The 22,775-nt window shown below is 38.4% G+C and overlaps 1 non-coding gene across 1 annotated transcript; it reads right to left on the bottom strand.

Moving 5' to 3' along the window:
- Positions 1–2,282: 2,282 nt before the first annotated feature.
- Positions 2,283–2,390, bottom strand: LOC112793665 (small nucleolar RNA R71). The gene has a single exon (XR_003198367.1). It is a non-coding gene; the product is annotated as a small nucleolar RNA R71 (small nucleolar RNA).
- Positions 2,391–22,775: the final 20,385 nt, after the last annotated feature.

Below are 22,775 nucleotides of genomic sequence, written 5' to 3'. Positions count from 1 at the left end.
ACAAGATGACCATAGCTTGCTTCATACCAACAATCTCCGTGGGATCGACCCTTACTCACGCAAGGTTTATTACTTGGACGACCCAGTGCACTTGCTGGTTAGTTGTGCGGAGTTGTGAAGAAAGTGCTGAGTTAGTAGATGCGCATACCAAGTTGAATGCCATTGTTAGAGATCACAATTTCGTGCACCAAGTTTTTGGCGCCATTGCCGGGGATTGTTCGAGTTTGGACAACTGACGGTTCATCTTGTTGCTCAGATTATGTAATTTTCTTTTCAAAAAGTTTTCAAAAAATTTTCAAATTTTTTTTATTTGTTTGCGTTTTTCAAAAAAAATAAAAAAATAATAATTTTCGAAAAATACAAAAAAATCATAAAATCATAAAAATAAAAAATATTTTGTGTTTCTTGTTTGAGTCTTGTGTCATGTTTTAAATTTGATGTCAATTGCATGTTTCCCTTTTTCTTGCAATTTTCGAAAATTCATGCATGTATTCTTCATGATCTTCAAGCTGTTCTTGGTAAGTCTTCTTGTTTGATCTTGATATTTTCTTGTTTTGTGCTTTTTGTTGTTTCTCATATGCACTTTTTAATCCATAGCGTCTAAACATTAAAAATTTCTAAGTTTGGTGTCTTGCATGTTTTCTTTTCTTGAAAATCTTTCAAAAATAAGTCTTGATGTTCATCTTGAAATTCAAAGTGTTTTTGGTGTTCATCTTGACATTCATAGTGTTCTTGCATGTATCATGTGTTTTGATTCATAATTTTCATGTTATAAGTCATTTTTTTGTGTTTTTCTCTCTCATCATTAAAAATTCAAAAATAAAAAATATCTTTTCCTTATTTTGCTCATAATTTTCGAAAATATGAGTTGACCTAGTCAAAAATTTTAAAAAAAACTTAGCTATTTCTTATAAGTCAAGTCAAATTTTCAATTTTAAAAATCTTATCTTTTCAAAACTTTTTCAAAAATCAAATCTTTTTCTCTTTTTTTTATTTATTTTCGAAAATTTTCAACTTTGATTTTCAAAATTTTTTTCTTATCTTTATTTCATAACTTTCGAAAACTTTACTAATAATTAATGTGATTGATTCAAAATTTTGAAGTTTGTTACTTTCTTATTAAGAAAGGTTCAATCTTTAAATTCTAGAATCATATCTTTTAGTTTCTTGTTAGTCAAGTAATCAATTTTAATTTTAAAAATCAAATCTTTTTCAAAATATCTTTTTCAATCATATCTTTTTAAAATATCTTTTTCAAATCATATATTTTTCAAAAATTTGATTTCAAAAATCTTTTTTAACTTCTTATCTTTTCAAAATTGATTTTCAAATCTTTTTCAACTAACTAATTGACTTTTTGTTTGTTTCTTATCTTTTTCAAAATCATTTAACTACTTTTCTCTCCCTAATTTTCGAAAATCACTTCCATCTTTTTCAAAATTTTCTTAATTAACTAATTATTTCAAATTTTAATTTTAATTTTAATTCTTCTCTTAATTTTTGAAAATCACTAACCCTTTTTCAAAATTAATTTTCGAAATTCTCTCCCTCTCATCTTCTTCTATCTATTTATTTATCTACTAACACTTCTCTTCATCTCAAGAATTCAAACCTATCTTCCCCCTTGTGTTTGGATTCTTAACTCTTTTCTTTCTTCTATTCCTTTCTTCTTTTACTAACATAAAGGAATCTCTATACTATGACATAGAGGATTCCTCTTCCTTTTCTATTTTATTCTCTTTCATATGAGCAGGAACAAGGAAAACGACATTATTGTTGAAGCTGATCCTGAACCTGAAAGGACTCTGAAGAGGAAACTAAGAGAAGCTAAATTACAACAAGCCAGAGACAACCTTACTAAAATTTTCGAACAAGAAAAGGATATGGCAGCCGAACCCAACAACAATAATGCAAGGAGGATACTTGGTGATTATACTACACATACTTCCAAGTTTGACGGAAGAAGCATCTCAATCCCTGCCATTGGAGCAAACAATTTTGAGCTGAAACCTCAACTAGTTGCTCTAATGCAATAGAACTGCAAATTCCATAGACTTCCATCAGAAGATCCCTATCAGTTTTTAACTGAATTTTTGTAGATCTGTGAGACTGTTAAGACTAATGGAGTAGATCCTGAAGTCTACAGGCTCATGCTTTTCCCTTTTGCTGTAAGAGACAGGGCTAGAACATGGTTGGACTCTCAACCTAAAGATAGCCTGGACTCTTGGGATAAGCTGGTCACGACCTTCTTGGCTATGTTCTTTCCTCCTCAAAAGCTGAGCAAGCTTAGAGTGGATGTTCAGACCTTCAAACAAAAAGATGGTGAATCCTTCTATGAAGCTTGGGAAAGATACAAGCAGATGACCAAAAGGTGTCCTTTTGACATGCTTTCAGAATGGACCATTTTGGATATATTCTATTATGGTCTATCTGAGTTCTCTAAGATGTCACTGGACCATTCTGCAGGTGGATCCATTCACCTAAAGAAAATACTTGCAGAAGCTCAAGAACTCATTGACATGGTTGCAAATAACTAATTCATGTACACTTCTGAGAGAAATTCTATGAATAATGGGACGCCTTAGAGGAAGAGAGTTCTTGAAATTGATGCTCTGAATGCCATATTGGCTTAGAACAAAATGTTGACTCAGCAAGTCAACATGATTTTTCAAAGTCTGAATGGATGGCAAAATGCATCCAACAGTACTAAAGAGGCATCTTCTGAAGAAGAAGCCTATGATCCTGAGAACCCTGCAATGGCAGAGGTAAATTACATGGGTGAACCTTATGGAAATACCTATAATTCCTCATGGAGAAATCATCCAAATTTCTCATGGAAGGATCAACAGAAGCCTCAATAAGGCTTTAATAATGGTGGAAGAAATAGGCTTAACAATAGCGAGCCTTTTCCATCATCTTCTCAACAACAGACAGAGAATTATGTGTAGAGCTCCTCTAGCTTAGCAAATATAGTCTCTGATCTGTCTAAGGCCACTTTAAGTTTCATGAGTGAAACGAGGTCATCCATCAGAAATTTGGAGGCACAAGTGGGCCAGCTGAGTAAAAAAATCACTGAAACTCCTCCTAGTACTCTCCCAAGCAATACAGAAGAGAATCCAAAAAGATAGTGCAAGGCCATTGATATTGTCAATATGGCCGAATTCAAGGAGGAAGGGGAGGACGTGAATCCCAGTAAGGAAGACCTCATGGGACGTCTCTTAAGCAAGAAAGAATTTCCTATTGAGGACCTAAAGGAATCTGAGGCTCATATAGAGACCATAAAGATCCCATTAAACCTCCTTCTGCTATTCATGAGCTCTGAAAACTATTCTTCCTCTAAAGAGGATGAAGATGTAACTGGAGAGCAAGTTGCTCAATATCTAGGAGCCATCATGAAACTGAATGCCAAGTTGTTTTGTAATGAGACTTGGGAAGGTGAACCTCCCTTGCTCATTAGTGAACTAGATACTTGGGTTCAGCAAACTCTACCTCAAAAGAGACAAGATCCTGGTAAATTCTTAATACCATGTACCATGGGCACCATGACCTTTGAGAAGGCTCTGTGTGACCTAGGGTCAGGCATAAATCTTATGCCACTCTCTGTAATGGAGAAACTGGGGATTATTGAGGTACAGCCTGCCATATTCTCATTAGAGATGGTAGACGGATCACAGAGACAAGCTTATGGATTAGTAGAGGACGTGTTAGTGAAGGTTAAAGGCCTCTACATCCCTGCTAATTTCATAATCTTAGACACTAGAAAGGAGGAGGATGAATGCATCATCCTTGGAAGACCATTCCTAGCCATAGCAGGAGCTGTGATTGATGTTGACAGAGGAGAGCTAGTCCTTCAATTAAATGGGGACTACCTTGTGTTTAAAACTCAAGGATCTTCTTCTGCAACCATGGAGAGGAAGCATGCAAAGCTTCTCTCAATACAGAGTCAAACAAAGCTCCCACAATCAAACTCTAAGTTTGGTGTTGGGAGGCCACAATGAAACTCTAAGTTTAGTGTTAAACCCCCACATTTAAACTCTAAGTTTGGTGTCGGGAGTCTACAACATTGACCTGATCACCTGTGAGGCTCCATGAGAGCCCACTGTCAAGCTAGTGACATTAAAGAAGCGCTTATTGGGAGGCAACCCAATTTTTATTTATCTAATTTTATTTTTATTTTATTATTCTTTTATGTTTTATTAGGTTCATGATCATGTGGAGTCACAACAAATACTAAAATTAAAAACAAAATAAAAAACAGCAGAAGAAATAGCACACCCTGGAGGAAGGGATTACTGGCGTTTAAACGCCAGTAAGGAGCATCTGGCTGGCGTTCAACGCCAGAACAGAGCATAGATCTGGCATTGAACGCCAGAAACATGCAGTAATCTGGCGTTTAAACGCCAGGATTGCACACTAAGGAAAGCTGGCGTTCAATGCCAGAAACATACTGCAGACTGGCATTGAATGCCCAAAACAAGCATAGAACTGTCAATTAACGCCAGAAACAAGCATCAATCTGGCGTTAAACGCCAGGATTGCATGCAGAGGATGTTTTACATGCCTCATTGGTGCAGTGATGTAAATCCTTGACACCTCAGGATCTGTGGACCCCACAGGATCCCTACCTACCTCAACTCACCCTCTCTCTCTTTTTCACACAATCCAATAAACACTCTTCCCCAAAACCTTTCACCAATCACCTCGAATCTCTCTTCCCCATTACCTCTTCACCACTCACATCCATCCACTCTTCCCCATAAACCCCACCTACCTTCAAAATTCAAAATCTCTTTCCCACCCAAACCCACCCTAAATGGCCAAAACTACTCCCTCTCCCTTCAATATATAAACCCCTCTATCCCTCTTCATTTTCACACACCACAACCATCTCTTCTTAACCTTGGCCGAAACCACACACCTCTCCCTTACCTCCATATTTTTTTTCTTCTTCTTCTTCTTCTTCTTCTTCTTCTTCTTCTTCTTCTTCTTCTTCTTCTTCTTCTTCTTCTTCTTCTTCTTCTTCTTCTTTCTTCTTTTGCTCGAGGGCGAGCAATATTCTAAGTTTGGTGTGGTAAAAGCATAGCTTTTTTGTTTTTCCATAACCACTTATGGCACCTAAGGCTGGAGAAACCTCTAGAAAAGGGAAAGGGAAGACAAAAGCTTCCACCTCTGAGTCATGGGAGATGGAGAGATTCATCTCTAAAGCCCATCAAGACCACTTCTATGAAGTTGTGGCCAAGAAGAAGGTGATCCCTGAGGTCCCTTTCAAGCTCAAGAAAAATGAGTATCCGGAGATCTGACATGAGATTCAAAGAAGAGGTTGGGAAGTTCTTACCAACCCCATTCAACAAGTCAGAATCTTAATGGTTCAAGAGTTCTATGCCAATACATGGATCACTAGGAACCATGATCGAAGTATGAACCCGAGTCCAAAGAATTATCTTACAATGGTTCAGGGGAAATACTTAGATTTCAGTCCGAAAAATGTGAGGTTGGCATTCAACTTGCCTATGATGCAAGAAGATGCACACCCCTACACTAGAAGGGTCAACTTTGATCAAAGGTTGGACCAAGTCCTTATGGACATGTGTGTGGAAGGAGCTCAATAGAAAAGAGACTCAAGAGGCAAGCCGGTTCAATTGAGAAGACTGGACCTTAAGGCTGTGGCTAGAGGATGGTTGGAGTTCATCCAACGCTCCATCATCCCCACTAGCAACCGATCTGAAGTTACTGTGGATCGGGCCATCATGATCCATAGCATCATGATTGGAGAGGAAGTAGAAGTTCATGAAGTCATCTCTCTTGAATTCTACAAATAGTCAAAAAATCCCCCACCATGGCAAGGCTAGCTTTTCCTCATCTTATTTGCCATCTATGCTACTCAGCTGGAGTTATCATAGAAGGAGACATCCTCATTGAAGATGACAAGCCCATCACCAAGAAAAGGATGGAGCAAACAAGAGAGGCCATCCATGGATCTCAAGAGATGCATGAGGAAGCTCATCATCAAGGAATCCCTGAGATGCCTCAAGGGATGCACTTTCCTCCTAACAACTATTGGGAACAACTCAACACTTCTCTAGAAGACTTGAGTTATAACATGGACCAACTAAGGATGGAACACTAAGAGCACTCAATCATTCTCCATGAGATTAGAGAAGATCAAATAGCAATGAGGGAGGAGCAACAAAGGCAAGGAAGAGACATAGAAGAGCTCAAGGACATCATTGGTCCTTCAAGAAGAAGGCGCCACCATCACTAAGGTGGACTCATTCCTTGTTCTTATTTCTCTGTTTTTCAATTTTTAAGCTTCATGTTTATCTATGTTTTGTGTCTTTACTTCATGATCATTAGTAACTATGTCTTAAGCTATGAATAATTCCATGAATCCTTCACCTCTCTTAAATAAAAAATGTTTCTAATACAAAAGAACAAGAAGTACATGAGTTTCGAATTTATCCTTGAAATTAGTTTAATTATATTAATGTGGTGACAATACTTTTTGTTTTCTGAATGAATGCTTGAACAGTGCAGATTTTTTATCTTGTTGTTTATGAATGTTAAAATTGTTGGCTCTTGAAAGACTGATGAATAAGAGAAATGTTATTGATGATCTAAAAAATCATAAAATTGATTCTTGAAGCAAGAAAAAGCAGTGAAGAACAAAGCTTGCGAAAAAAAAAGTGGCAAAAAAATTATAGAAAGAAAATGAAAAAGCAAGCAGAAAAAGCCAATAGCCCTTAAAACCAAAAGGCAAGGGTAAAAAGGATCCAAGACTTTGAGCATCAATGGATATGAGGGCTCAAGGAAGTAAATCCAAGCTTAAGCGGCTAAATCAAGCTGTCCCTAACCATGTGCTTGTGGCATGCAGGTCCAAGTGAAAAGTTTGAGACTGAGTGGTTAAAGTCGTGATCCGAAGCAAAAAGAGTGTGCTTAAGAGCTCTGGACACCTATAACTGGGGACTTTAGTAAAGCTGAGTCACAATCTGAAAAGGTTCACCCAGTCATGTGTCTGTGGCATTTATGTATCCGGTGGTAATACTGGAAAACAAAGTGCTTAGGGCTACGGCCAAGACTCATAAAAGTAGCTGTGTTCAAGAATCAACATACTTAACTAGGAGAATCAATTAACACTATCTGAACTCTGAGTTCCTATAGAAGCCAATCATTCTGAACTTCAAAGGATAAAGTGAGATGCCAAAACTGTTCAGAAGCAAAAAGCTACAAGTCCCACTCATCAAATTAGAACTAATATTCATTGATGTTTTGAGATTCATAGTATATTCTCTTCTTTTTATCCTTTTTTATTTTTAGTTTCTTGGGGACAAGCAACAATTTAAGTTTGGTGTTGTGATGAGCGGATAATTTATACGCTTTTTGGCATTGTGTTTGGGTATTTTTTAGTAGGATCTAGCTACTTTTAGGGATGTTTTCATTAGTTTTTATGCTAAATTCACATTTCTAGACTTTACTATGAGTTTGTGTGTTTTTCTGTGATTTCAGGTATTTTCTGGCTGAAATTGAGGGACCTGAGCAAAACTCTAATAAAAGCTGACAAAGGACTGCTGATGCTGTTGGATTCTGACCTCCCTACACTCGAAATGGATTTTCTGGAGCTACAGAATTTCAAGTGGCGCGCTCTTAACAGCGTTGGAAAGTAGACATCCTGAGCTTTCCAGAAATATATAATGGTCCATACTTTATTCGAGATTAGATGACATAAACTGGCGTTTAACGCTAGTTCCATGCTGCATTCTGGAGTAAAACGCCAGAAACACGTCACAAACCAGAGTTAAACGCCAAAAACACGTTACAACTTGGCGTTTAACTCCAAGAGAAGCCTCTGCACGTGTAAAGCTCAAGCTCAGCCCAAGAACACACCAAGTGGGCCCCGGAAGTGGATTTCTGCATCAATTACTTATTTCTGTAAACCCTAGTAACTAGTTTAGTATAAATAGAACTTTTTACTATTGTACTAGGTGTCTTTGACAGTATAGTCTCTTGACCATTCGGTCTTTTGATCATTCATGGGGGCTGGCCATTCAGCCATGCCTGGACCTTCATCACTTATGTATTTTCAACGGTGGAGTTTCTACACACCATAGATTAAGGGTGTGGAGCTCTGCTGTACCTCGAGTTTTAATGCAATTACTACTATTTTCTATTCAGTTCAGCTTATTCTTGTTCCAAGATATCCGTTTCACTTTAACCTGATGGATGTGATGATCCGTGACACTCATCATCATCCATCCTTATGAACGCGTGATTGACAACCACTTCCGTCCTACCTGAGAACGAGCGCATATCTCTTGGATTCCTTGATCAGAATCTTCGTGGTATAAGCTAGAATTATTGGCGGCCATTCCTGATGATCCGGAAGGTCTAAACCTTGTCTGTGGTATTTCGAGTAGGATTCAGGGATTGAATGACTATGACGAGCTTCAAACTTGCGATTGTTGGGCGTGATGACAAACGCAAAAGAATCAATGGATTCTATTCCGACATGATCAAGAACCGACAGATGATTAGCCATGCTGTGACAAGAGCATTTGGACCTTTTTCACTGAGAGGATGGGAAGTAGCCATTGACAACGGTGATGCCCTACATACAACTTGCCATGGAAAGGAGTATGAAGGATTGAAAGTAAGAAAGTAGTATGTTGCAGAGATTCAACAGGAACAAAGCATCTCCATACACTTATCTGAATTTCCACCAATGATTTACATAAATATTTCTATCTTTATTTTATGCTTTATTTATTATAATTTTCGAAAACTCCATAACCATTTATTATCCGCCTAACTGAGATTTACAAGATGACCATAGCTTGCTTCATACCAACAATCTCCGTGGGATCGACCCTTACTCACGCAAGGTTTATTACTTGGACGACCCAGTGCACTTGCTGGTTAGTTGTGCGGAGTTGTGAAGAAAGTGCTGAGTTAGTAGATGCGCATACCAAGTTGAATGCCATTGTTAGAGATCACAATTTCGTGCACCAGAGGCCTATTCCCAATATGCTTTTTAATCAAGCCTATCAATATCTTATTCGCTGCATCTACTTGCCCATTAGCTTGTGCATAATACGGAGTCGAAGTAACCATATTAATATTTCTCGAGGCCGCAAAATTTTTAATTCACTGGCCAGTAAACATAGTTTCCTGGTCAGTACTTAAAGTCTAAGGAATTCCAAATCGATGGATAATATTTTCCTCGACAAAGTCAATTATCTCACTTTGACCAACTTCTACTAACGGAATAGTCTCAATCCATTTTGTGAAATAATCAATAGCCACCAAAATAAACTTATGTTGTTTCGATGAGGGAGGGTGAATCAACCCAATTAAATCCAAAGCCCAACCTCTAAATAGCCATGGTTTATTATCGAATGTAATTCGGCTGCTGGAATTTGTTGTATCAAACCATGTTTCTATCATTCTTGACATGCCTTTGCATAATCAATACAATCTTTTATCATAGATGGCCAGTATACATGATTGCGATATAACACCCATCTCATTTTCTTTCCTGCCTGATGAGCACCAGAGATTCCATTATGAACTTCACCCAAAGCAATATTCTGATCTTCTTGACCCAAACATCTCATCAAACTTCCATCAACCCCTTTTTTATATAACTCATCAGCCAATAAAACAAAGTTCATTGCTCGTAACTTTAGTTTTCTATCAACTGCAGTATTGGGATCTTTCAAATACTGAGCAATAGGTTTTCTCCAATCAAAATCCTCCCATTCATCCATACACAACACTTCTCTTTCATTTGCTGGTACTAAAATTTGATGGATACTAGATAACTTCTTAATAGTTTCCGAACCAATCCGATATCTCGAAGCGATCTGAGCCAACTCATTGGCAATTTCATTATGAATTCTAGGGATGTGTACCAAAGAAACCTTCTGAAATGACGTTAACAACTCCCAAGCAATTACTAAATATTTTTATAACGTCTCATTATTACATTTAAACTCTTTTGACAGCTGCTTTAAAACCAATTGTGAATCCCCTAGAATTTGAACTTCTAAAGCTCCTTTGTCAATTAAAATTTCGAGACCTAAAATTAAAGCCTCATATTCAGCAACATTATTAGAGCAATGATACTTTAATTCAAACAAGAATTCTGACGGAATACCCTCTGGTGAGATAATGAGGATTCCAACCCTTGTACCGTCTTTGTGCTTAGATCCATTGAAAAACAATTTTCAATAGTTGACCTCTATATCAACTATATTTGCCCCCTGATCATTCAGATCTTTCGAATTATCCACAAGAAAATTTGCAATGACGTGTCCTTTAACAGTCTTTACTGGGACATACTGCAAATCAAATTCCGTTAATGCTAATATCTATTTCCCCAAACGTCCCCTCAGCATAGGAAAACTAAGCATATACTTAATAACATCGGTCTGTGATATAACTTTCACCGATTTGGCCACCATATAACACTTTAACTTCATACAAGCATAATATAATGACAAACATAATTTTTTGATCGGGGAATACCTTGTCTCGATATCAGTTAGGACTCGACTAAGGTAATAAACAGCACGTTCATGCGTTTTCATCATCTTGGGCTAACATACACCCTATAGTATTTTCAGATGCGGCACAATTTTAATGGTTCAAATGGACGAACGTTCACCATAATTGGGGCCTTAGACAAATATATTTTAATAGAATCGAATGCTAGCTAATGCTCTGTGGTCCATTTGAATTTCGAACCACTTTTTAATTTTACTAAATGTGTGAACTCCCTAGTTTGATCTGAAAGATTTGAAATGAACCTTCGAAGATAATTTATCTTACCAAAAAACGATTGTATTTCTTTCTTCAATTTTGGTGCAGATAAAGCTATTATTGCATCTGCTTTATTTTTATCGATAGCTATCCCCTTTTTATGGACAACAAAGCCTAAGAAGTTTCCAGTTGATACCCCAAAAGCACACTCCAAAGGGTTCATTTTTAATCCTTTCTTTCTCATAGTAAAAAATGCCTTTCTTAGGTGGTCTATATGTTGACTTACAGAAATTGATTTGACCATTACATCATCGATATACACCTCCATAAATTTTCCAATAAACTCATGGAAAATAGCATTCATTGCTCGTTGATATGTTGCTCCAGCATTTTTCAAACCAAAAGGCATAACCACCCACTCATACGTACCCAACGCTCCAGGACAATGGAAGGTAGTTTTAACCACATCATCTTCCGCAATAAAAATTTGGTTATATCCAGAATAACCGTCTATGAAACTAAGGATTTCATTTTCTGCTGCAGAATCGATTAACATATCCGCAATTGGCATGAAATATTCATCCTTTGGGGTAGCATCATTTAAATCTCAAAAATTGATACATACCCTCAATTTTCCATTTTTCTTCATCACTAGAACTATATTCGATACCCACTCCACGTAACGAGAAGTTCAAATAAATTTTGATTTGATCAAGCGTTCTATCTCTTCTTTAATTTTCACATTGATTTTAGGAGCAAAACGTCTTGGGGTTTGTTTCACAGGTTGAGCATTAGGTTTTAATACTAATCGATGTTCTACTAATGAACGATCGAGACCAGGCGCTTTTTGTTAATCCCATGTGAAGCAATCTTTAAACTCATGTAACAAATCAAAAAGCTCAGTTCGAAAAGGATCAACAAGATCTTTACAAACATATGTAATTCGAATATCATCATGAGTCCCCAAATTAACTTCTTCTAAAGGATCCTGAGATTTGAACCCTTTATAATGATCATCTTCGATTAAATATTTTTCAAATCCCAAAGGCTCCAAATCATAAATACAATCAAAAGTAAAATCAATGGAATTAGAGATTGAAGAAACTTGATCTTTGATTAATTCATTACTACATTTATTTTCTACACAATGAGCCTCTGCTATTAAATCGGCACTCCGACTCACATAATTAATTTCATTACAAGTAATAGAAAAATCATAACTACATTCGACTGGAGGTGTCGAATCAAACATACTACAACTAGTAGATTTACTAATACTATCTGATTCAACCTTATCGAAAGAATCTTCTTTATTTTCTAAAACTTGGAAATTATTCAAATAATTATGCAAAGTTACCAGGTAGTCGGAAACTTTGTCAACCTGGTCCATAATTCAGCCTTCAAAGTCTTCAAGAAAGACAAACCCAACCTGTTGGTTTAAAGGGAAAATCTGGATAGCGCAACTTCATCGAAAGTCCTTCCGAAGTCAAATAACACCCTTTACAATTGTAAGGATTCAGAGATCGATCAACATTTAAAGGCTTCGGCTTACGATTATATATCCTAAAATTGACATGCATTTGTTCGACATATAAACTCGAATCTGCTTTGACAATCTCAGGTTTGCCTTCCTTAGTCCACAGAAGCACGTTCTGATGCAATGTAGATGGTACAACACCTACTTCATGAATCCAATCTCTCCCAAGTAAGGCGTTATAACTAGCCTTCGATGGCACTACCACAAATACAAAGTGTCTCTCTGAAGACCTCATTTTCACCGTCAATGTGACCAACCCTTTTGCTGGCGTATAATTACCACTAAATCAGTCACAATGATGTTTGTAGGGACCAACTCCTCGAAATGTTTCCCTACTTTCCCTAGCATCCTTTCAGGTAGGAGACTTATTGCTGCCCCACCATCAATCAGTACCTTGTTTATTTTGAACCCATTCACAACAGCAACAATATAAAGGGGACGCAAATAAGACATTTGTCTCTCAGTAGAGCGAGGAAAGAATCCTGGCTCATCTTCTATATAAATGAAAGAGAAAGCCTCTTCATCCTCTTGGTCATAATCCTCATCTGGATTACTTTCACATTTTCCAAGGTACTCAGTAGGAATAATCAAAATCGTTCCTACCATGTCATCATCTCCTTCATCGAAGTACTCCTCATCGACATCAACATCTTTATGTTTATCGATCCCAGAAGACTGAACAACTGCCTTCCCTTTCTCCATCTTTGCTGGCGATGGAATCTCCTTGGGATAAGTCTCTCCATCAGAAAGAAAGACAATCCGGGAATGCACAGAGGGAGTTACCCCCTTGTTTGCTTCCTTTCTTGTATCAATTTAAAGCTTCTTATTCTAATTGAAACTTCTCCTTCCACCTCTTCCTCTTGGGTATCCTCTGGCTCACCCTCAATAAGTAGCATATTGATTTTGAGATGGTGCTCGATGCCCCTATTGAGGATTGTGTCAATACAAGTGATCACGCCTTTGAAAATCTTGACAGTTTCTAATCCACTGAACACCAATAGTCTGAGATAGGCTTAAAGGTGTAGTCACATCATGTTGAGGGATTTTGGAACTTGAGCCCTCCACATGTCGAATTGGCTGTCTTTGACATGCTTGTTCCTTCCTATGGGCCAATTCTTTCTTCATTCTCTCCTTTTCAAAGATTGCTGCTGCTTCAGCATAAAAAATAGCATTACACCATGGACACAGAGATGCATCCCGGTCTTTGATCTTTTGCTAAACCAAGAAGTCCAACAAACCGTCCCCTGTTCTAGGATACACAAATCTCACTCGTGACTCAAAATCATCAAGAGCCACATCAAAGTTGTAAGACATCCCCACCATATTCACTCCAAAGCAGGGTTCCACATAACTGGCATTAGTTTCGAAGGGATTGATAAACGCTAATTTTGTGGTTTATCTTGTCCTTAATTTGAGGGGTTTTGTCAATATTTCTCGCACTTATTCACAAGAAATGCACGATTTTGTGTTCACTTCCTAATATTGCTCCATGATGGAAAATATATTTACCTTAGAATTGCTATATTTTGATCCTCTTTATTGTCATTCGATGCCGTGATGTATTTGTTGAGTAATTTCAGAATTAATAGGGTAAGAATGGCCTAGAAGAGAGGAAGAAAGCATGCACAAGAGGAAGGAACATGAAGATTTGGATTTCGGAAACTTCAGCACCAACGCGCACGCGTACTTCACGCGCACGCGTGGATGAGGATAGCTGGAAGCGGTGCGCAAGGATGGACGCATCCGCGCAGGCTAGAGAATTCTAACTGACGCGCGCGCACTTAACACGCACGCGCGGGAAGCTGCACGTGACCTCATTAAAGGAAATCGTGCCTGGCAATTTTTGAGGCTCATTAGGCCCAATTTCAAGCTGTTTTTGCATGGAAAAAGACCCAAGGATGCTAGGGAGAAGGGGGGGGATCAATCATTTTTACAATAAGACACATTTTCTAGTTTTTTGGGTTCTTTGTTCTTCTAAAGAGAGAAACCCTCGTTCTTCTCTAGATCTAGCTTTAATTTGATCTTCCCTTGTTAATCTCTGAATTGGATCTTATTAATTACTAGTTTTGATTGTTTAATTTGACTTCCTTAGTATAATTTTGCTTAGATCTTGCGTTAGTTTTATGGATTCTTATCAATTGTTATTTTATACCCATTTCATGAATGTTGTGAAGCTTGATTTGTTGATATTACATTGATGATTTCTATGATTAATTGTGTTGTTTGAGGGATTGTATGTTGATATTTGTTAGTGAGTATTTGTCAATTTCAATCCAATTGCAATTTGAACATGTCTTTTGTTAATGCTTACCATGTATTTGATGAATTTTTTACCTTGATTATGGAATAGTTCTTTTTACTCTTGGCTTAGACCAAGGGAATTGGGTAAACTTGAGTAATTGGGTCTAATGGATTTGATGATTTGGGAATCCTTAGTGGTCAATTTGATAGCCATTGACACTAGCCTACTACTAGGTTAATTAGTACTGAGGTTAGACCTTATGGGTGGATGTTGACCAAACCATTTAACATACTTCAAGTATAGAAGTAGACTTAATGAGTTTGGTTCCTCATAATTGTCAAGATATGGTTATTAGACAAGGATAGTGACCCCAATTCCCATGTCTAGCCAAGAGTTGCTTTTATCATTCTTATTTGAGAACCCAAAAATCTTGTTTGCTTTGCCTTAGTTATAGTTATTGTTTAGTTGGGAGTAGAATTAGATTGAATATTGTCTTCTTAGTTTGGGATTGCTCACATCTTGCTTAGTTATTTGAATTAGTTCCTTGCACTTTAAGATTACTTGTTTGCTAAGATTCCTAGTTTAATTCCTTGTCCATGACTTACAACCCCGGATTTCTAACCAATGTTGAAGCATATGTTTTCCTATTCCTTGTGAGACGACCCAATGTTTGAATACTTCGGTTGTTTTATTGGGGTTGAACTTGTGACAACCAATTCCTTTCTAAATTTGATCCTCAAGGATTGTTGTTGGTAGAGCTATACTTGCAATGCAACTTTACTGAGAAATTCTCTTCCGACATAGTCCACGAGCTCTCCGTGATCAAATTTTTGGCGTCGTTACCAGGGAATGGTTGCAACATATGCCTTGATATTGGTTATGTGAATATGTGAATATTGTAGATAGTTTGTTTGCTTTCAATACTTATCTATATTTTAGCTTATTTTATTTTGTGCTATGACTCTTGATGAGCGGATAATTTGTACGCTTTTTGGCACTGTTTTTAGTATGTTTTTAGTATGATTTAGTTAGTTTTTAGTATATTTTTATTAGTTTTTAGTTAAAATTCACTTTTCTGGACTTTACTATGAGTTTGTGTATTTTTCTGTGATTTCAGGTATTTTCTGACTGAAATTGAGGGACCTGAGCAAAAATCTGATTCAGAGACTAAAAAGGACTGCAGATGCTGTTGGATTCTGACTTCCCTGCACTCGAAGTGGATTTTCTGGAGCTACAGAAGCCCAATTGGAGCGCTCTTAACGGTGTTGGAAAGTAGACATCCTGGGCTTTCCAGCAATATATGATAGTCCATACTTTGCCCAAGATTTGATGGCCCAAACCGGCGTTCAAAGTCACCATCAGAATTTCCAGCGTTAAACGCCGGAACTGGCACAAGGATGGGAGTTAAACGCCCAAACTGGCATAAAAGCTGGCGTTTAACTCCAAGAAGAGTCTCTACACGAAAATGCTTCAATGCTCAGCCCAAGCACACACCAAGTGGGCCTGGAAGTGGATTTTATGTCATTTACTCATCTCTGTAAACCCTAGGCTACTAGTTCTCTATAAGTAGGACCTTTTACTATTGTATTTTCATCTTCTGATCTTTGGAATCTTTTGATCTTTAGATCTTTTGATCCTTGGGAGGCTGGCCATTCGGCCATGCCTAGACCTTGTTCTTATGTATTTTCAACGGTGGAGTTTCTACACACCATAGATTAAGGTGTGGAGCTCTGCTGTACCTCGAGTATTAATGCAATTACTATTGTTCTTCTATTCAATTCCGCTTGTTCTTGTTCTAAGATATCACTTGTTCTTCAACTTGATGAATGTGATGATCCGTGACACTCATCATCATTCTCACCTATGAACGTGTGCCTGACAACCACCTCCGTTCTACCTTAGATTGGGTGGATATCTCTTGGATTCTTTAACCGGAATCTTCGTGGTATAAGCTAGAACTAATGGCGGCATTCAAGAGAATCCGAAAGGTCTAAACCTTGTCTGTGGTATTCTGAGTAGGATTCAATGATTGAATGACTGTGACGAGCTTCAAACTCGCGATTGTGGGGCGTTAGTGACAGACGCAAAAGAATCACTGGATTCTATTCCGACATGATCGAGAACCGATAGCTGGATAGCCGTGCCGTGACATGGTGCGTTGAACATTTCCACTGAGAGGATGAGAGGTAGCCACTGACAACGGTGAAACCCTTGTATACAGCTTGCCATGGAAAGGAGTAAGAAGGATTGGATGAAGACAGTAGGAAAGCAGAGAGACGGAAGGGACAAAGCATCTCCATTCGCTTATCTGAAATTCTCACCAATGAATTACATAAGTACCTCTATCTTTATCTTTATGTTTTATTCATCATTCATAACCATTTGAGTTTGCCTGACTAAGATTTACAAGGTGACCATAGCTTGCTTCATACCAACAATCTCTGTGGGATCGACCCTTACTCGCGTAAGGTTTATTAGTTGGACGACCCAGTACACTTGCTGGTTAGTTGTGCGAAGTTGTAGTGATCACAATTTCGTCCACCAAGTTTTTGGCGCCGTTGCCGGGGATTGTTTGAGTATGGACAACTGACGGTTCATCTTGTTGCTTAGATTAGGTATTTTTCTTCAGAGTTCTTAAGAATGAATTCTAGTGTTTCAAGGTGATATTCTTATCATCACCAAAGCTGATTGATTTTCATCAATTTAGCTCTTGAATGCAATGTCCTGCTGAAGCTTGTTCAGCCATGTCTAATTTCTTTAGACTGAAGCTTTAGACTAACATTGCATGATTCCTGGAATTCTCATTAAGAATTTTGATACCTTTATTTTCTTTTCCACTTAATTTTCGAAAAATCCAAAAAAAAATTACAAAATCATAAAATCCAAAAATTTCTTGTTTGAGTCTAGTGTTTCATTTTGAGTTTGGTGTCAATTACATGTTTTTATTCTTCTTGCATTCATTCATGTGTCTTAAGTGATCTTCAAGATGTTCTTGATGATTTCATTGCTCTGATCTTTGAATTCTCTTGACTTGAGTGTTTTGTTGTTTTTCATATGCATTCTCATTTTGTTAGTGTCAGTAGTATACAAACTGCTAAGTTTGGTGTCTTGCATGCATTGTTATTTGATTTTAGTTGCATTTTGATTATTCCTTATTATTAAAAATCCAAAAATATTTTTAATTTGTGTCTTTTCAAGTCAATAATACAGAGAATTGAAGATTCAGAACATACTGCAGAGGAATTACACAGAAAAAGCTGGGCGTTCAAAACGCCCAGTGAGGAAGACAGACTGGCGTTTAAACGCCAGCCAGGGTGCCTGGCTGGGCGTTTAACGCCCAAAAGGGTAGTAGTTTGGGCGTTAAACGCCAGAATGTGCACCATTCTGGGCGTTTAACGCCAGGATGGCACAAGAGGGAAGATTTTGTTTTCAAATCAATTTTTTTTTTTAGTTTTCAAAATCTTTTCAAAATCAAATCTTTTTCAAATCATATCTTTTCAATCAAATCTCTTTCAAAATCAATTTCTTTCTATTTTTAAGGATACTTGCTATCAATTAATGATTTGATTCAACATATCAAGTATGTTACCTTTTCTATTGAGAAATGTTTAATGTTTGAATCATATCTTTTCTTGTTAGCCAAGTTATTAATTTTTAAAATCAAATCTTTTCAAAATATTTTTCAAATCATATCTTCTCAATCACATCTTTTTAAAACCAATCATATCTTTTTAATCACATCTTTTTCAAAAATAGTTTTCAATCAAATCTTTTTATTTTCTAATTTCAAAATCTTTTTCAAAAATCACTTGATTTCTTTTCCACCATTGGTTTTCGAAAATCAATTAGTGTTTTTCAAAATGTTTTCAAAATCTTTTACTTAATTTTCGAAAATTACTTCCCCTCTTCTCACATCCTTCTATTTATGGACTAACACTATTCCTCAATGAATAATTCGAACTCTATCTCTCTTGATAAGTTCGAATTCTTCTACTTCTGCCTTCCATTTTTCTTTTCCTCTGACACCTCAAGGAATCTCTATACTGTGACATAGAGGATTCCACATATTTCCTTGTTTTCTTCTCTTTCATATGAGCAAAAGCAAAGACAAAAGCATTCTTGTTGAGGCTGATCCTGAACCTGAAAGGACCTTGAAGCGAAAGCTAAGAGAAGCTAAGGCACAATTCTCTGTAGAGGACCTAACAGAAATCTTCAAAGAAGAAGAACACATGGCAGCCAAAAACAACAACAATGACAACAATGCAAGGAAGGTGCTGGGTGACTTTACTGCACCTACTCCCGACTTCTATGGGAGAAGCATCTCTATCCCTGCCATTGGAGCAAACAACTTTGAGCTTAAGCCTCAATTAGTTTCTCTAATGCAACAGAATTGCAAGTTCCATGGACTTCCATTGGAAGATCCTCATCAGTTTTTAGCTGAATTCTTGCACATCTGTGACACTGTCAAGACTAATGGGGTTGACCCTGAGGTCTACAGACTTATGCTATTCCCTTTTGCTGTAAGAGACAGAGCTAGGCTATGGTTGGACTCACAACCTAAAGAAAGCCTGAACTCTTGGGAAAAGCTAGTCAATGCCTTCTTGGCAAAGTTCTTTCCACCTCAAAAATTGAGTAAGCTTAGAGTGGAAGTCCAAACCTTCAGATAGAAGGAAGGAGAATCCCTCTATGAAGCTTGGGAAAGATACAAACAATTAATCAGAAAGTGTCCCTCTGATATGCTTTCTGAATGGAGCATCATAGGCATTTTCTATGATGGTCTGTCTGAACTGTCCAAGATGTCTTTGGATAGCTCTGCTGGAGGATCTCTTCATCTGAAGAAGACGCCTACAGAAGCTCAAGAACTAATTGAAATGGTTGCAAATAACCAATTCATGTACACTTCTGAAAGAAATCCTGTGAACAATGGGACAAATCAGAAGAAAGGAGTTCTTGAGATTGATACTCTGAATTCCATATTGGCTCAGAACAAAATATTGACTCAGCAAGTCAATATGATTTTTCAAAGTCTATCTGGAATGCAAAATGCACCAGGGAGTACTAAGGAAGCTTCATCTGAAGAAGAAGCTTATGATCCTGAGAATCCTTCAATGGAAGAGGTGAACTACATGGGAGAACCCTATGGAAACACCTATAATCCTTCATGGAGAAATCATCCAAATCTCTCATGGAAGGATCAACAGAGACCTCAACAAGGATTCAACAACAATAATGGTGGAAGAAACAGGTTTAGCAATGGCAAGCCTTTTCCATCATCTTCTCAGCAACAGACAGAGAGTTCTAAGCAGAACACATCTGACTTAGAAATCATGGTCTCTGATCTAATCAAAACCACTCAAAGTTTCATGACTGAAACAAGGTCCTCCATTAGAAATTTGGAGGCACAAGTGGGACAGCTGAGTAAGAAAATTACTGAACTCCCTCCTAGTACTCTTCCAAGCAATACAGAAGAAAATCCAAAAGGAGAGTGCAAAGCCATCAACATGGCCAAATTAGGAGAGGAGGAAGAGGCAGTGAACGCCACTGAGGAAGACCTCAATGGACGTCCACTGACTTCCAATGAGTTCCCCAATGAGGAACCATGGGAATCTGAGGCTCAAAATGAGACCATTGAGATTCCATTGGACTTACTTCTGCCATTCATGAGCTCTGATGAGTATTCTTCCTTTGAAGAGGATGAGTATGTCACTAAAGAGCAAGTTGCTAAATACCTTGGAGCAATCATGAAGCTAAATGACAAGTTATTTGGAAATGAGACTTAGGAGGATGAACCCCCTTTGCTCACCAAAGAACTGGATGACTTGTCTAGGCAGAAATTACCTCAAAAGAGACAGGATCCTGGGAAGTTTTCAATACCTTGTACCATAGGCACCATGACCTTCAAGAAGGCCTTGTGTGACCTAGGGTCAAGTGTAAACCTCATGCCTCTCTCTGTAATGGGGAAGCTAGGGATCTTTGAGGTGCAAGCTGCAAAAATCTCACTAGAGATGGCAGACAACTCAAGAAAACAAGCTTATGGACTTGTAGAGGATGTTCTGGTAAAAGTTGAAGACCATTACATCCCTGCTGATTTCATAGTCCTAGAGACTGGGAAGTGCATGGATGAATCCATCATCCTTGGCAGACCCTTCCTAGCCACAGCAAAGGCTGTGATTGATGTTGATAGAGGAGAATTGATCATTCAAGTGAATGAAGAATCCCTTGTGTTTAAGGCTCAAGGATATCCCTCTGTCACCATGGAGAGGAAGCATGAAGAGCTTCTCTCAAAACAGAGCCAAACAGAGCCCCCACAGTCAAACTCTAAGTTTGGTGTTGGGAGGCCACAACCAACTTCTAAGTTTGGTGTTGAACCCCCACATTCAAACTCTAAGTTTGGTGTTGGGAGGTTCCAACATTGCTCTGAGCATCTGTGAGGCTCCATGAGAGCCCTCTGTCAAGCTACTGACATTAAAGAAGCGCTTGTTGGGAGGCAACCCAATGTTATATCTTATCTATTTTCCTTTGTTATTTTATGTTTTTTGTAGGTTGATGATCATGAGAAGTCACAAAATCAAATGAAAAAGCAAAAACAGAAAGAAAAACAGCACACCCTGGAGGAAGATCCTGCTGGCATCTAAACGCCAGTAAGGCTAGCAGATGGGCGTTTAACGCCCAGTCTGGCACCATTCTGGGCGTTTAACGCCAGAAAGGGGCACCAGACTGGCGTTAAACGCCAGTAAAGGGCAAGAACTTGGCGTTAAACGCCAGAAAGGGGCACCAGCCCGGCGTTTAACGCCAGAATTGGTACAAAGAGCAATTTTGCTCGCCACTTGGTGCAGGGATGACTTTTCCTTGACACCTCAGGATCTGTGGACCCCACAGGATCCCCACCTACCCCACCACCCTCTCTCTTCTTCACCCATTCACCAATCACCTCAACTCCTCTTCCCCAAAAACCCTTCACCTATCAAATCCCATCTTTCTCTTCACCACTCACATCCATCCTTCATAAAACCCCACCTACCCCACCATTCAAATTTAAACCACTTTTCCTCCCAAACCCACCCTCCCATAACCGAACCATAACCCTCCCCCCACCCCTATATAAACCCATCTTCACTCCTTCATTTTCACACAACCTAAACACTACTTCTCCCCTTTTTGGCCGAACCACAAAGCCTTCTCCATCTCCTCATTTCTTCTTTTTCTACTCTCTTCTTTCTTCTTTTGCTTGAGGACGAGCAAACCTTTTAAGTTTGGTGTGGTAAAAGCATTGCTTTTTGTTTTTCCATAACCATTTATGGCATCCAAGGCCGGAGAAACCTCTAGAAAGAGGAAAGGGAAGGCAAAAGCTTCCACCTCCGAGTCATGGGAGATGGAGAGATTCATCTCAAGGGTGCATCAAGACCACTTCTATGAAGTTGTGGCCTTGAAGAAAGTGATCCCCGAGGTCCCTTTCAAACTCAAAAAGAGTGAATATCCGGAGATCCGACATCCGAAGAAGAGGTTGGGAAGTTCTTACCAACTCCATTCAATAAGTTGGAATCTTAATGGTTCAAGAGTTCTATGCCAATGCATGGATCACCAAGAACCATGATCAAAGTGTGAACCCGGATCCAAAGAATTGGCTTACTATGGTTTGGGGGAAATACTTGGATTTTAGTCCGGAAAATGTAAGGTTGGCATTCAACTTGCCCATGATGCAAGGAGATGAACACTCTTACACTAGAAGGGTCAACTTTGATCAAAGGTTGGACCAAGTCCTCATAGACATCTGTGAAGAGGGCGCCCAATGGAAGAGAGATTCAAGAGGAAAGCCGGTTCAATTGAGAAGGCACGACCTCAAGCCCGTGGCTAGAGGATGGTTGGAGTTTATCCAACGCTCAATCATTCCCACTAGCAACCGGTCCGAAGTTACTATAGACCGGGCCATCATGATCCATAGCATCATGATTGGAGAAGAAATAGAAGTTCATGAGGTGATATCCCAAGAACTTTATAAGGTGGCGGACAAGTCCTCTACCTTGGGAAGGTTAGCCTTTCCCCATCTCATTTGTCACCTCTGTTATTCAGTTGGAGTTGACATAGAGGGAGACATCCCTATTGATGAGGACAAGCCCATTACTAAGAAGAGGATGGAGCAAACAAGAGACCCATCTCATCATCAAATCCCTGAGATGCCTCAAGGGATGCACTTTCCTCCACAAAACTATTGGGAGCAACTAAACACCTCCCTAGGAGAAT

Source organism: Arachis hypogaea, chromosome 3 (genome assembly GCF_003086295.3).
Source record: "Arachis hypogaea cultivar Tifrunner chromosome 3, arahy.Tifrunner.gnm2.J5K5, whole genome shotgun sequence".
Lineage (NCBI taxonomy): Eukaryota > Viridiplantae > Streptophyta > Magnoliopsida > Fabales > Fabaceae > Arachis > Arachis hypogaea.
The sequence above is the reverse complement of the archived record's forward strand: the minus strand, read 5'-3'. Positions and strand labels throughout refer to the sequence as shown.